General features: G+C 37.4%; 1 protein-coding gene across 1 annotated transcript in view; it reads right to left on the bottom strand.

The window, feature by feature from the left end:
• DNAJB14 (DnaJ heat shock protein family (Hsp40) member B14) overlaps window positions 1-16,920 on the bottom strand; it is a 262,057-nt gene that overhangs the window by 113,514 nt on the left and 131,623 nt on the right. The gene's annotated exons all lie outside the window — the stretch shown is intronic.

The raw sequence follows: 16,920 nt of genomic DNA, 5'->3' as shown, positions 1-16,920 counted from the left end.
CTTCCTTCTTCTGGGCACAGGCTCCAAGACTGCACTGTGGCCAATCCTGATGCTGTATGAAAGCAGCATCAGGATTTGGGTTCAGCGCTGGCAGCTTGCACTCCCGGGCAAACTGGGAGCCTGTGCCTGCTCTCTCCAGCCCTAGCAACCCAGCGGGGGCTGCAGAGAGCTTTACTGCGCGTGAGGATGTGGCTGGCCTGAGACGGCTGGCAAACCCCTCACGCGCAGTGAAGGGAGTGCACTACCACTCCCCCACCAGCAGTGTCATCCCTGGACCCGCCCCCAAGGCGAGTCAGACTCCTGGGGGCGAGCCCAGGAGATTAATATAAAAATATAATAAAACCAGTCTTATTATCGTTTTATTTGAGGGTGATGGCGTGGGGGGCAGCGGCGCTCCTTTCCCTAATGGAGGGGCCACCTCTGGTCTTGTCCTAGAAGTGTTATCGGTTTCTGAGAAAGGGGAAACAAAGAAAATGGGAAGGGATGGGCGGAAGAGGTAAGAAGGAGTAAGGAAGAACAGAAGCAATGGGTGATCAGATAAAGAAGCAAAGGTAAGACATTAGCACTGTGGTATCGCCACGGTCATCACATTACAACGGTTTCTGTATAAAGAAAGATGGATGAGCCTAACCGACTTCTTACACATAAGGCTGTGCATCTATGCCAAAAGAACTATGTAACTCCGAAAAGGACTGTATTTATATGGAGGTACCCGCACACTACACAGACTGAGTCAGGAGACATCAGCTTCAAACCAAAACAAAAAAACTAAAAGCAGAACACCCTACTTCAGTCCTTCTCCAGGAGTGCTCCTAAGATCTGGCACTCGCACCCTGCTTTCAGCTAACCATATTCTACCATAAAAAAAGATGAAGCTTTGGTACAGAATCCATTGGTTTTTATGCTCCTCTTCTATAATGATCTTGGACTCGATGTATTAAGGACAGATTTCTTGTGAATCCTTATTTGGGAATCGCTATTACTCATGTACAAAGGGATTACCTAGCCCATATTCCCTAAATAGCGATTCGTAGTGAGTTGGAAATAGACCTACCTCATGAATATTAAAGAGGTCGGTCAATTTGTGATGCACTAGGATTCGTTGACATCACAGGGAAGGTGGCCAGCTGCTATGAGCAGACTACCATGTCGGATTTGTTTTCTTAATACAGCCCGTTTTCTTTAAAGGAAAACGGGATGTATTAAAAAGTAAAAGGTTTAATTTTTATTTCTTAAGAGTAGGCAGTGGTCTGTGGGCCCTGCCTTCTCTTAAAAATATATATTTTAAACATTCTCAAAAGGGAAGGCACCTTCTTATTTCTAAATGGATTACCACCAACTTTGAGTTGGTGCTAAAATTTGAATATTTTGCAACCGCATTTTGGTCACAAATATTCATATATCCCATTCTGATTCGGTATTTGGAAGGGACGCCCTAAACATGCCCCTTCCAAATACCGATAGTATGTATTTGCAATTCCAAAATTGCAATTCGGTAACGTTACCGAATCGCAATTTGTCATTATTACATACCAAAATGCATTTTTGCTTTAGGAATCAGCCCAATTCTGCGTATTGGTCCGTTGGCGAAAGCAAAAATGCTTGGTACATCTAGCCTTACTTCCGTTTTTCTCTTCTTCACTCTAGGACTTCGCTTTTTGTTAATTACTCATTACATAGTCTTGGTGTTTAGTGCTACATCTCGCTTCTAACATTCCAATTTGTTTTTATGCACAACTTTTTTCTTATACACAACAATTTGTGCTAAGTTTTTTGTTTCATGCATATCGATCCCAGTATTTTAATCATTACTCCTTATGCCTTTGATGTTATACGTGTAGTTGTTTTGATACGATACTGCTCTATAAAGCACACTTGATGTCTGGTTTGCCTTGTTTGCATTTTACAACACTGTAAAAGTAAAATACAAAAATATTACCTGATGAGGTATAATTCTGCAGACAATTAACACCATACATTCTCCATATTTGGGATCGGTTTTAATATATCACGTGTTTAAGTCTGCAGCTCATTCCTTTTTCTTTTTTTATATATATACTTTGTTGTTAAGAAAGCTGCAGAACAGATGTGACACATATAGAGCCAAATTATATGGAAAACTACAAAACGATCATTCTGTATAGTCTATAAATAGTTTTTTAATTTACAATGGTTTCCGGTGCATCTTATCTAGGGTATGATTATGTGAAAGTGGTCCCACCAATGGCTACATATTTTCCAGAGTTTCAGAGAGCAGCCACAGAGTTTGCATATTGGATCTTCGATATGGGAGTATCTGTATATACCTCTCATCCATTCTTCTCTTGGAGTGGCTGTATCAGATTCTCATGTCTCTTCTAGCAAGTAAACACCGCCTACCCACTAGGATCCTTTCTCCCTTGCATGAACTAATTTCTGCCAGTATTCCCAGGAGAATTTGAATACGTAATCGGTCCAATGGTAATTTTGGGACTCAAGTCAGAATGTGTGTAATGATGTGCCACTAAACCTGAACCATGTGCCAATCCCTAACCATATTAAAGAAGCTATCAACGTCTGCATGGCATGTACTGCACTCAGGGGAACACTCGTGTATAGGTCTAAGCACCTAATAAAGTTAGATTAGTCACAGTATACCGCAGGAGGCCTGCCCCCTTTTGACCATGCATGCATCTCTCCAATCTGTCTCCAGCGTGCCCAGATCTCCCACTCACTTGGCCCTCAAATACTGAAAACAATTAGGGGAATTGTATATCCGAGTTAGATATGTTTTTGAAATGGCTCCCCTGCAAAGGAGACCCATCAGTCTATCTTTCTCCTTAGCCCTTAATGCAGACTTGTTAAGAATAAGAGTCTGAGTGAAGATACCAATGACATGAATGGTTAGTGAGAGCATGCCTACAGCAGCTGATGGAGCAAGGTGATGAACAAGATTTTGTTCAAACTTGTGAAGTTAATCTCTTGTAACTATAATTGAATTAATATGCATGTGGTGAAAAATACTAATCAACTTAGTTTAAAAATACATGCATCAGTACACGTGGGATAAACTAATGTGCTTTTTGTTGCATACGCAAAGAAGAAATAATAAACTAACCTTGTCTATTGTCTTTGTCAGTATTAAATGCGGCTGTTTAACTAATGGCATGTGCTTATTTGTGTGCTTATGTTATGTCTTTTCTGTGACAAAGGCTCTAGGAGTTCGTGCAGCAGTTTACAAAGGAAAAGTAAATATAAAGCTGCTTATTCGTGCTTCTGCTAGGTAACATAATTAACAAGATTAATTAGTAAAGGGGGTGGGTAACGAATGGGTTTCAATTCTTTATTTAATTGATGTCTTGTGTTTGTTTAATAATAGTTTCCAAAGTGAGGCCTAAAGGTGGTTCAGAAATCATGGCTGACAGAAATACAGTTGTGAAAACTTGTCCAGAGCGATGCCTTGCACATGCGTAGCTGTGAAGATTTTTACTGCACAGTCATCATGAATAAAAAGCAGTTCTTGGACTGTGTTGAACGTGCTTAACGGAGAAAAGGCTCAAGGACAGGAACTTAATGTGTCTGCCATGGCTAGGAAGTAAATGTTTGAAACTCGTGGAAAACGTATCTTTCCTGAGGAAGCAGGAAGACGTGGAAATGAGAGACAATAGGGCTTATGTAAAGCCTGGGTCTGGTCAAGTAACGGAGATGACCTAACCAAGTTTATCGTGGACTGACACAGGACAGCCAATGAAAAGCTCGGATTGGTTTTAAAGAATGTAAAATGTAGAAAGTTTAGCTAAAGAAAGGTATAAAACCTGACACTTGGAGCGGAGAAAAAACTCTCTACTTTCCGATTCCTGATTGACGTGAGATGCTGTTGGACTTTTGGCGCACGTAAGGACAGCAGACTTTAAAATGATTTTTCCTTTCTAGGTGAAGTGAGAATCAGACAGGGAAATACATTTAGAGAATGGAAACTGTTATTCTGCTAATATTTCACGTTTCTGAGCTTGCTTTGAAAATGTCAGTTTATTAATTCATTTCCTCACTAAAATGCTGCTTTCTTGACTGCTTACAAAATAAAGATTCTAAAACGTTAATGCTCTTTCACTTCATAAATAAAGTTAATAAAAATTAGATTTGAAATGACAAGCTGGTCTTGTTTATTCATGATCTAGTTACCATCAGTTGATCTAATCGCCTTGGTGGTTTGATTATTAAAATAATAAATGTTTAAATCATGATAAAAATAGATAAACTGCAGCTGTATATAATTTTGTAAATATTATGAGGGTAGCTTAGCTAATCATACCACCTGATTCAGTTGCTCAGAAATTGTCTCATTGGTAGTATGGGCCTTTGTATGGGATTCATGATTAATGGTGAGTATTATGGTGATCAGTGGTGTTATTGAGACAGTTTTTCAATAGGAGCGCTGGATCAATTCCTTGGTAGCAGAGTTCGGTTACTATGGTAACTGACATGTTACATGGTAAATACATAGGATCGATGTTTAACATATGTTAAGTTTGTTAAGTTGTTATATGTAGTCGAAAGGTTTTTTCCAGCAGTGTGAAAATTCCTGGTTTGTGCCGGCAAGAGAAGTGTGACAGGTGAAGTTACACAGTGCATTTGATCTGTTTCAAAATAGTGGTATCGTCGTATATCACAAGTGTTGTGGACGTACAGCACAAGTTTAGGGATTTTAGGTGTGCAAGGTAGAATGTATAGTGAGGATTGTCTACGAAATCGTAGCTTTAGAGTATAGGGACTTGGAGCCTGTTTTAACTCACTGTGAAAAGAGTAGTAGAATTTATCTAAGCTTGAGTGAAGGGTAAGAAAGAGTCGTCTATCTTACTGGCGAATGAGGATTTCTATTGGCGGGTTAAAGTCCTACTAAAGATTTCTGTATGCATGGTTAGGGATTTTTCTGTATGAATGTGCGTAAATGAATTTGTAATACACGATCGAGTTAAACTCTATATTGTCAATGTGCATTTAGAGAGAAACAAGTTTGTTATTACCTGCTAGAAGGGTAGAGTAGCCTTACTTTATCGGCGAACTTAAATATTCTGTGAAAATCGCGTCGTCTATTTCATGTGAAAAGAATACTTGAATGACTGAGAAAGCTATCACTTTACTTAGCGAAACAGACAAATGGTTTGTTTTTTGTGAAGTTATTAACAGAATTCAATTGAAGGAGTTGTAAATATGGCGCTTTGAAAAATATTTTGTAAAGGAGGTGTCAGTTCAAGGAGCGGAGCGAGAGACAGAGAAGCTGCAGCGGCATCATACGTCACAAGAGTCGCGCTGTGATTGGCTAACATACGTCACAGTGTTCGCGCACAGATTGGTTCACATGACTAAGGCAAGCTTACAGCTGATTGGCTCATCCTGAAAAGCAGTAATTCGATTGGCTGAGCAAAATACTGACGTAGCATAACCTGATTGGCTTGTTGGTGAGTTTCGCGCACAGATTGGTTGGTGTTGCGGAATAACAAGGAAGTTGTTACGATCTTTACCGAAGTAAGGGAAATTGTTTAAAAACATGGATTATTATTACATGAAGGAGAAAAAGAAGCTTTCATGGTTTCAGAAATTGAAAAATAAACTTAAACCGGACAAGAAAATTGCAACGCGAGGTGGAAGATTAATTCATAAGTACAAAACACCTGCAGCGTATATGTTGTGTGAATATGGTTATCATACTTGTCTTTGGATTGAGAATTGGATGAAGTATACTGAAAATGATGGTGTATTAGCATGGTCGGAAGATGGATCTTTTAACATGGCAGTTTTTAAAAATTTAAGAGAAAAAATGATGAAACTTCTACCAAAGCCTAGACCTACTCAATTTGAAGCTCTAGTTGAATGGGAGGATGAAATGTTTGACTTACAACGATAAAGTAGAGGAATATCAAGGAGAACAGGACTGGATCTCAATAGAGAAACACATCAGGATAGAATGCGTCGATGGAGAAGCGCAGACATGTGTGATGGTTTGTACCCAGTGAGACTAATTGATGAGGTAACTGGACAAAAGAATGCTCAAAAGAAAAATAATATTAGTGAAGAAAGTGATTCAGAAGATGTGGTATTAGAAGAAATTTATACTAGAAAACCGCCACCTCATCAACCAGTTCGTTCATAGACTTCTCCAAGTGCCCCTCCAAGAGAAATTATTGAGGAGGCATCTCCTAAAACAAATCAGAATCATAGAAAAACACCTGAAAGAGTAGAAACAAGATGTAGTTCAAATGTATCGGGAGAAAATAGAAATTATGCTGAAACCCCAGTCCAGAGAAATGAAACCCCAGTCCAGAGAAATGTAACCCTAATAGGAAAAAGAAAAGAAAGGTATGAGGAATTACCAAATCTCAGAATATAATCGTTCGAAAGATGAATTAATACAGCAGTTAACTAAAAGCATGGAAGCAGTAACAGTACCTGTAACGATTGGACCAGTTCTTCCAGTATTTGATCAAAAAGAGATCAGACATTCAGCTTTAACTGTTCCATTAAATTCAGAAATACAGAAGGTGACTGAAAATTTTTATTCAGATTTGTCAGAAATACATCAAGAGAAAATAATTATGCCTGATTTAACTTTTAATCAAAGTTTGACAAGTAAAACTCCATCTGGTGCAGAATCTGACCCTGGAACTCCGGAAAAAAGTCCAAGTAAAATAGATTTAATACAAACCCCAGAATGTAAATTACTTGATGTTGCAAAATTGAAAGCAGATTTAGAGGAATTAATAATTGGAACGATTGGTACCGACAGTTTGAAGGAATATCAGGATGATGAATTATTATTTATTTGCAAAAGCATAACATGGAAAACGAAAAACAAATATGATCAATTAGAGGAGATGGCTGCTGATTAGATGTAGATTTGAGTAAGCAAAAGAATTTGCAGAAACATTACAGGGTGGATTTCTCTGAAAAAGATTGAATACCACAGGAAGAATCATTCATATAAAAGACTTAATTGTGATTGAGAAAATGGGGTGAACTAGGTAAATGGAGAGTGAAATGGACCAAGAAAAAAGAGATGAAGACAGAACAAGTCTAGCTTTTCCTATCAGAGAAAAGAAGGAAGTAGTAAACGAGTTACCAATGAGAGAAATACCAGGAGGGGAGTATGTGTATGTCCCATGGACAAGGCAGGACATTTTAATATTCACAAATGATTTTCCTCGATTAAGAGAAAAACCTGTAGAATGGTATCGACAGGTAGACAGATTTGTGAAAGTTTCAAAAGTTTTGTGGATTGATCTTGATGGATTCTTTGATATAGTTGTCCCATCAGATCTTTGGGCAGAATGTAAAATTACTATAAATTGGCCTAAAGAAGAATACCCTCGACATAAAGTAACAGGTGCTCCTTCACCAGAGGTAATGAGAAAGTATGATCAGGTAATTGTGTTTTTGAAAAACAAGATTCCCCCAAAGGAGATAGATAGGGTTAAAATAGATAGAACAACCCAAGAGCCAAAAGAATCAGTACATTCATTTTATGAAAGATTATTGTTGGTTTTCAAACAATACAGTGGTTATGAAAATTTAAGTGAAAAAGACAGGAGCCATTTTATATACAGATTTGTATATGGCTTGAGACTCGAAATTAGTGAAATGATAAGAACTGGAATAGTTGGTTGGCAATCAAATACAGTAGATGAAATCTTGAGAAAAGCAAAATACTGTAGTGATGAAATAAATGCTAAACAAAAGAAGCTAAAAGAAAAAGCTATGTGGGCATAGGTAAAAGTGGCTGAACAACAATTAGCAACTTTAAGAAACAAAAATGTTGACCAGAATCAAGGAAAATTTAAAGGTAATTATAATAAGCCAAAATTGATGGGAAATATAGAAGAGCTAAAACAGAAACTCCCATGTTTTAATTGTGGCGAAATTGGACACTGGAACGTGAGTGCAAGAATCCGCCCAGAAATTATTTAAAAAATGCATCATTAAATCCACAGATGCAGAATGAGATAAATCAGCAGCAACAGCTACAGGGACAGGTAGTGAATCAGCAAAGTCAGATACCACAATCGCCACATTCCAAACTGTGTAAATGTGCAGAGATACAGTGCAGAAACAGAATTCAGCGGAGGTGAACCGGTAAACAGATCACCAAGAGTGAAAGTTTCGAATGTGTCACAACAATATTGGTTGAAAAAAGATGGGAGTGAATCTGATGATTACTTCTGACGGTGCCTGAGAGAGGAGGAAGAGTGTGTGGTTGGAGCCACTCTTGAGGTAGATCAGTCTGGTCCATTTGTAAATGGTAAAGTGAATGATGTAGAAATTACTTTCCTAGTGGATACAGGTGCTACCCGTTCTACTGTTAGATCAGTGGAAATAGAAAACCTTCCTCTTTTATCTGGGGATAAAATCCAAGTAGTAGGTGTAGCTAATCAACAGATAAAAACAGATGTAACTGAACCAGTTGAAGTTGAAATAGGTACATTTAAAGACCTGCATAGATTCATAGTTTGTGATAGCAGTCCTGTAAATCTTTTAGGTAGGGATATCCTTTGTAAGATGAATTGCGCAATATATTGCTCACCGGATGGTATTGAGCTACAAACTCCAGAAGAAGATGGGCTTTACAAATTAACAATGTCAATGATTGAGGCAGAGGAAAGTAAATTATTTCCTGTGTTTGATAAGAATAATCTACCTGAAGAATTAAAAGACACAGTGAATCTTAAAATTTGGGATTTCACTGAAGATGAAATGGGTTTGATGAAAAATGTAGATCCAGTAAAAATTTCAGTAAAACAAGGAGCAGATTATCCAAACATTCCTCAGTATAAAATGAAAGCAGAAGTGATTGAAGGAGTTATTCCTGTAATAGACAAATTCATAAAACAAGGTGTTCTAAAAGAAATTGAGAGCAGCCCATGTAACTCACCGATTATGGGAATTAAGAAGCCAAATGGAACTTTCAGAATTGTTCAAGATCTGAGAAAGGTTAATAAAATTGTGGTTCCATGTTGCCCAGTTGTACCAAACCCAGCGGTAATTTTATATCAGATTCCGTATGATGCAGAATGGTATACAGTTATTGATTTATGTAATGCATTCTTTACTGTTCCATTGCATCCAGAAAGCCAACACATTTTTGCGTTCCGGTTCAAAGAGGGTATTCTAGCATGGTGTCGAATCCCTCAAGAGTACACCGAAAGTCCATCTATTTTTAATCAGTTGCTAAAGAAATCCTTGGAAAATCTAGATTTACCTGGAAAATCCACATTAGTGCAGTATATTGATGATCTCCTTGTGGCTGCAAAAACAAGAGATAATTGTGTAACAGATACCATTACTCTTTTAAATCATCTGGCAGATGAGGGACAAAGTATCTCCTGCGAAATTAGAGTTTTGCAAACAAGAAGTAAAATATCTTGGTCATAGAATTGCAAAGGGAGTTAGACAAGTGACAACAGGAAGAATAAAAATGATTCAAGCAATGCAACCTCCAAAAACACAGAGACAGGTTAGAATGTTTCTGGGAATGGTTGGTTATTGTCGTCAGTGGATTAGTGGATTTTCAGTAATTGCAAAGCCACTGCAGAGACGAACAAAAGCAGATATAAAAGAACCGATTAGCCTAACAGAAACTGAATTACAAGCTTTTGAACAGTTGAAGAAAAGTTTGTGTGAAGCTCCAGCATTAGGAATGCCTGACTACGAAAAAGAGTTTGAGCTGTATTGCAGTGAAAGAGAAGGATGTGCATTATCAGTTCTGATTCAGAGACATGGAAGACCGAGAAAGCCAATAGCATATTTCTCAGCTGTTCTTGACCCTGTTGCAAAAGCATTACCAGGTTGCTTAAAAGCAGTAGCTGCAACCAGTGTAAGTTTGGAACAAATTGAAGGAATGATAATGGGATTTCCTGTAAACGTATATGTACCACACTCAGTTGATATTCTCTTCACAAGAAGCAGAACACATCATTTGACAAATAGTAGGCTAACAAAATATGAAAAAGTTATCCTTGGTTCAGACAATGTTTCAATTGCGAGATGTGTGAATTTAAATCCTTCTACATTATTACCTGACACTACTGAAACAGAAATCAGGGATGAGGTTGATCATGAATGCCTAGATGTATTAGAATATTGCACTAAACCCAGACAGGACATGAAAGATGTCCCCTTAGATGAATCAGATTATGTTTATTTTGTTGATGGTTCATGCTTAAGAACAGATGAAGGTGTTCTGAGTGCAGCATATTCAGTGTGCACAGTTGCAGATGTGATTGAAGCCTCCTGTCTCAAAGGAATTTGTTCAGCTCAAATAGCAGAATTGATTGCTTTGATTCGTGCATGCTTTGATTCGTGCATGCGAGTTGGGAAAAGAGCAAAAAATTACCATAGTGACTGATAGTCAGTATGGTTATGGCGTAGTCCATGACTATGGCCAGCTCTGGTCTCAAAGAGGTTATTTAACTTCTGCAGGATCACCAATCAGAAATGCAGAGTTGATTAAAAGACTAACCGATGGAATTCAGCTACCAGAAAAAATTGCAGTTGTAAAGTGCACAGCACATAAAAAGGGTGAGGATTACATAACAAAAGGAAATTCATATGCTGACACTATAGCAAGATTCTGTGCAAAAAATAATATGTCTATTAATCGAGAAAAAGCAAATGAACATGTTTTGAACTCACTTATGCTAACATCTGTAGTTGAGACTTGGCAGGGAGTAAAACAGTTGCAAGATGAGGCAGATGATGAAGAGAAAAACACATGGTTAAAAGCAGGTTGCAGACAGAGAGAAGAAGATGAGGTTTGGGTTCACAAAGATGACAGACCAGTAATGCCAGACAGTATGATATCTGACATGGCACGCATGTACCATGGTCCAGGACATATTGGCAGAGATTCAATGATTAGATTATTTAGACAAACATGGTACAATCCAAAATTCAGAATAATTGCAGAGTCCCTTTGTCAGAGGTGTCTTATCTGCCAACAGATCAACCCAAACAGAAAAACTGTTGTAAGCATGGGAACCATAGGACGGGAGGGTGGTCCTTTTACCAGATTACAGCTTGACTTCATTCACATGCCACCTCACAACAAACTCAGATATGTTTTGGTGATAATCTGTTTGTTTTCAAGATGGGTAGAAGCATTCCCAACACGCCGTAATGATTCAATTACTGTGGCAAAATTGCTTTTGAGAGAAATCATACCAAGGTATGGATTTCCGGTGACGGTCGAGACAGATCGTGGCACACATTTTGAAAACAGATTGCTACAATTGGTTTGTGAAGCTCTGGATATAAAACAAAAATTACACTGCGCTTACAGACCAGAAGCATCAGGTGTTGTTGCGCAAGTGAATGGTACAATAAAAAACAGAATAGCAAAAACGTGTTTAGCAACAGGAATGAAGTGGACAGACGCACTTCCACTTGTTTTGATGTCTTTGAGAAGCATTCCAGATAGAAAAACAGGTTTGAGCCCTCATGACATTTTAATGGGTAGGGTCATGAGGCAAGCATTTGTTCCAGTTGATAAACTGTTGAGCATTAATGATAGCATCATAATGGATTACTGCAAAAATCTATCTGATGTGGTGGCTTCTGTGTTCCATCAGGTGGGAACTGAAGTAATTACAAAAGAGAAAGAATAAGCTCATGATCTGTTACCAGGAGACTGGGTGAGGACAAAAGTTCATCGAAGAAGAAACTGCCTAGTACCAAGGTGGCAGAAGGCAAGACAGGTGATATTAGTCACAATGAATGCAGTAAAGTGTAGGGGATTGAAGAGATGGATTCATGCTAGTCATACCATATGAGTGCCAGCACCTGAGAATCCTGACGAAGGTGAAACAACAGCTGATTCAGACTCAGAAGAAGAACCTGAAAGAAATCCAGATCCTGAAGATCGACAAGAAAGTCGACATCTGGAAAATTCAATTGCCAATGAGGCGTTGAATGAAGAAAATGAAGAAGATGTGATACAAGATTCGGAAGAAAATGATGAAGATCTGCTAGATCAAGTAGTAGAAAAAGAAACTGAAGAAGTAGTGATTCAAGATCAAGATCAGGACATTATTGAAAAGCAGATTGGAAGCTCTGGAATAAGGAACGCAAATTCTGAAACTGGAGAATTGGAAGTAATTGAAGAAGAAGAAGAAGAATTTCCAAGTACCAGCTATAAGGATGATGTTCCTAACAGAGTGAAACTGCAGAGTAAAGAAGTTCCTGAATCTAAAGAAGAATCCGATACAGTAAAACTGATTATTAATGAATCAGCTGATCACACAGAAAGTGAAACAGATGAAAGTGGAGATGAATCAAAAGTGAAAAGATCAAGAAAAAGAGCTTGGAGAGTGGAATAAGCCGAAAAAGAAATTATCAAGAAAAGGAGATAATTGGCCAAATAAACATGTAGGGCTAAAATATAAATTATTGAATAAAGCAAAGGAGCAGGTTAATGAAATCACAAGTCAAAAGGAAGAAAGCACAAATCAGAAAAAGCAAGCAGGAAAGAAAATAGAAGTGAAACAGCAGAGCCAAAAGAGTAATAAAGCCAATTCAGAAGTACAAATCACCTGTGTGGACTTGCATAATTATTCCACCAGTGGTAGAAGTAAATAGTAGTCAAAGAAATTTTGATGATGCAAGTGAAAATGATTGATTTCATTTATTAGGTGACACAAGGTTGAAGAAATTGTGTTAGGTGACAAGGTCGAAGAAATTGTGTTAGCTGGAAAATACATTGATGTTTGACATAAGGTCGAAGAAAAGCTGTTAGAAAATAAAGCTTTCTGTTAAAAAAACAAAAACAAAAAAAAAGAGAGGGGAGTATATTCAGTAATTTTTATTTTTATTTTTTAGGGTCCTTGTTTGGGAAAAAAATATATGCCTTATACTAATAATAATTCGAGATGCTCAATTTTCAAAAGATGCTGCAAATTGTCTTCAATATGTGTAATCTTGATAATTTTAGTTTGGTTAATTTTTGCTGTCATTTTTCCTTTTGGAATAGATAAAGAAATGTATAAAACTAACATGACTAGTAAAGTTGTGGTTAATCATGTTAAGGTTGATAAAACTGATAAAATCATTGTACATAAACCAGAAATTCATCAAGATAGATCTGTAGGGGATTTTTCTAGTAATACCTTTTCAGGACTTTTATCTGAATATGTTAAGGTAATGGATGCAAAAGATTGCTACATTTGTGTAAAATTACCTACTTCTGTGTCTGAAGGTGTCACATATAATATGCTTCCTCTTACTTATGGCATTACATGTAGTGTAATAGCTAGTTTGTTTTATCAAACTGGACGCTTGGAGTATTACTATTCAAATTATGATGACATTTTTGCAAATTTAAAAGTTGTAGATAGCTTGAATAAGGTGAAATATGCTAAACAGATGAGGGAATTTTTCCTAGTGACTAGTGAACTTACTTATGAGTATGCTTTTAGAAATAATTTAACATGTAAATTGAGAACAGAAGAGAAAACGTTCTTGAATTTGGTGGAAGAGAGAAGGGCAATTTACAAGCGAAATGAGATGATGAAACATACTAAGTCAAAATTTTGGCAAATGGAAGATGAAAAGCTCAATGGTAGAAATGAAAATGTTGCAATTCACATAGATACACCTGTTAGTGGAAAATTCTGTTTAAGAAGAGATAATACTTTGTTTGATAATTATTTTGTTGGTGCAAGTCAATGTGAAGATACTTATCGTATAATAGAGGGTTGGGATTTAAAGGAGGCAAAGATCCAATTTTTCCTGGAATTTATTTTGTTTGTGGGAATAAAGCTTATTACAATCTCCCAGATCACTGGTATGGGACATGTTATGCAGGTTTAGTTTTTCCCCCAAGTTTTTCGTGTAGATAGAAATGCAATAGGTTCATTTGAAATTAGCAATCACCTGAATAGATTTAGAAGAGAAAGCTTTTCAGAAATCTTGGGAGATATATGTGATGCAATTATACCTATGGTAGGAATAACCCTGAATGCAAACAAAATCAGAAAAATGTTTACAATTGTTGATAGATTGTCAACAGATACTGCAAGTGGATTTCAATTAGTGAATACAGAGCTTATTGCTATGAGGACTATGGTGATGCAAAATCGTCTTGCTGTAGATATTTTGTTAGCAAAAGAGGGTGGAGTCTGTGGAATTTTGCATGTCCAACATTGTTGTACTTATATACCAGACAAAAGTCAGAATATAGAAATGTACGTTAGGAACATAACTGAATTACATAATTAAGTAGAACCTTTCGAAGATGATAGTTTTTCAGAACGCTTAAGTAAAAGATTTGTAGCTATTAAACATTGGTTTCAAGAGATTGGTAGTTCAATTATAGGTAAAATAGTTTTTCCTTTAATAGTCATAGCTATAGTGATACTTTTGTTAAAAATTAGTTGCATGATACACAAGAGAAGAAAATATATAGTAGAAAAGAAAAGAATTTGCAAACTTAGAAAGGAGAAAGAAAAAGAAATAGAATTAGAAGAGTTTCGGAGAACTCAATATGAAAAATGCAGAAAAACAGACGAATCTAAAGTTTAGAAATACTAATATTAAGAAAGTCCAAAACATGTTCAAGGGTTGAAAATTTATAAATTTTGGGTATTGTTTGGTGATTTTAAAATCACCCGATGAGGGAATTGATGGAGCAAGGTGATGAACAAGATTTTGTTCAAACTTGTGAAGTTAATCTCTTGTAACTATAATTGAATTAATACGCTTGTGGTGAAAAATACTAATCAACTTAGTTTAAGAATACATGCATCATTACACGCGGGATAAACTAATGTGCTTTTTGTTGCATACGCAAAGAAGAAATAATAAACTAACCTTGTCTATTGTCTTTGTCAGTATTAAATGCGGCTGTTTAACTAATGGCATGTGCTTATTTGTGTCTTATGTTGTCTTTTCTGTGACAAAGGCTCTAGGAGTTCGTGTAGCAGTTTCCAAAGGAAAAGTAAATATAAAGCTGCTTATTCGTGCTTCTGCTAGGTAACATAATTAACGGGATTAATTAGTAAAGGGGGTGGGTAACAGAATGGGTTTCAATTCTTTAATTAATTGAGGTCTTGTGTTTGTTTAATAATAGTTTCCAAAGTGAGGACTAAAGGTGGTTCACAAATCATGGCTGACAGAAATACAGTTGTGAAAACTTGTCCAGAGCGATGCCTTGCACATGCGTAGCTGTGAAGATTTTTCCTGCACAGTCCTCATGAATAAAAAGCAGTTCTTGGACTGTGTTGAACGTGCTTAACGGAGAAAAGGCTGAAAGACAGGAACTTAATGCGTCTGCCAAGGCTAGGAAGTAAATGTTTGAAACTCGTGGAAAAAGTATCTTTCCTGAGGAAGCTGGAAGACGTGGAAATGAGACAATAGGGCTTATGTAAAGCCTGGGTCTGGTCAAGTAACGGAGATGACCTAACCAAGTTTATCGTGGACTGACACAGGACAGCCAATGAAAAGCTCCGATTTGTTTTAAAGAATGTAAAATGTAGAAAGTTTAGCTAGAAAAAAAGGTATAAAACCTGACACTTGGAGCAGAGAAAAAACTCTCTACTTTCCGATTCCTGATTGACGTGAGATGCTGTTGGACTTTCGGCGCACGTAAGGACAGCAGACTTTAAAATGATTTTTCCTTTCTAGGTGAAGTGAGAATCAGACAGGGAAATAGATTTAGGGAATGGAAACTGTTATTCTGCTAATATTTCACGTTTCTGAGCTTGCTTTGAAAATGTCAGTTTATTAATTCATTTCCTCACTAAAATGCTGCTTTCTTGACTGCTTACAAAATAAAGATTCTAAAACGTTAATGCTTTTTCACTTGATAAATAAAGTTAATAAAAATTAGATTTGAAATGACAAGCTGGTCTTGTTTATTCATGATCTAGTTACCATCAGTTGATCTAATCGCCTTGGTGGTTTGATTATTAAAATAATAAATGTTTAAATCATGATAAAAATAGATAAACTGCAGTTGTATATAATTTTGTAAATATTATGAGGGTAGTTTAGCTAATCATACCACCTGATTCAGTTGCTCAGAAATTGTCTCATTGGTAGTATGGGCCTTTGTATGTGATTCATGATTAATGGTGAGTATTATGGTGATCAGTGGTGTTATTGAGACAGTTTTTCAATAGGAGCGCTGGATCACAGCCCATAGAATAGGAATATTTACGCTAAGGTGGCAGAGTTATAGCAAACATAAAAGTTTTTTTGAGGCAAAGCACTAAAAGAGGTGTCAAATGAAAAAACAAAAAGGTAATGGGTGGAATGCTTGAATTAATCTCAGCTACTGGCAATTGCTTAGGCCACATCCCAATCCATCATTTTTTGCCCACCATGTCAACTCGGTTTGAACCCAGCCATATGCGAATTAGTCTTGACCCTGCTCCTCATGGGAACAGTCCAGCACAAGCTGCCAGGTCCTCCATAAACTGGAACACAAGCAACCTAGGACCAGCTAAAGAGCCCCAAGTAGTGTGAAAACGGTCCTCTGTTGATTGTGTTCCGGTTCAGGGAGGACCTGGTCTGACAGTTCGGGCTGGACTGATTTGCATATGGATGAGTCTAAACCGAGGTGGCATTGTGGGCAAAAAACAGAAGGACTGGGATGATGACCAGTGCAATTTCCAGAGGCTAAGATTAATTGAAGCAGTTCATCCATCACTCGGAGTGGTTTTTAGGTCTCGCGTAGCGAATGCAGCGCAGCAGATAGCGAAACTCTATTGCTGCCGCTTTCTGTCCCGAAGGGAGACAAGAGGTGGCATGCGGACAGGAGATGTGCACTCGTTACGCGTGCATATCTCCAGCCAGCAATAAATCAAGTGAGCAGAGAAGCCGTCACGAGTGTCCGACAGATGTTTCTGTGCGTGGGAGACTGCCCTCCGCACCCAGGCTCCTTTCCCGATCGGTTGA

The sequence above is a fragment of the Lissotriton helveticus genome, chromosome 2_1 (genome assembly GCF_964261635.1).
Source record: "Lissotriton helveticus chromosome 2_1, aLisHel1.1, whole genome shotgun sequence".
NCBI lineage: Eukaryota > Metazoa > Chordata > Amphibia > Caudata > Salamandridae > Lissotriton > Lissotriton helveticus.
The sequence above is the reverse complement of the archived record's forward strand: the minus strand, read 5'-3'. Positions and strand labels throughout refer to the sequence as shown.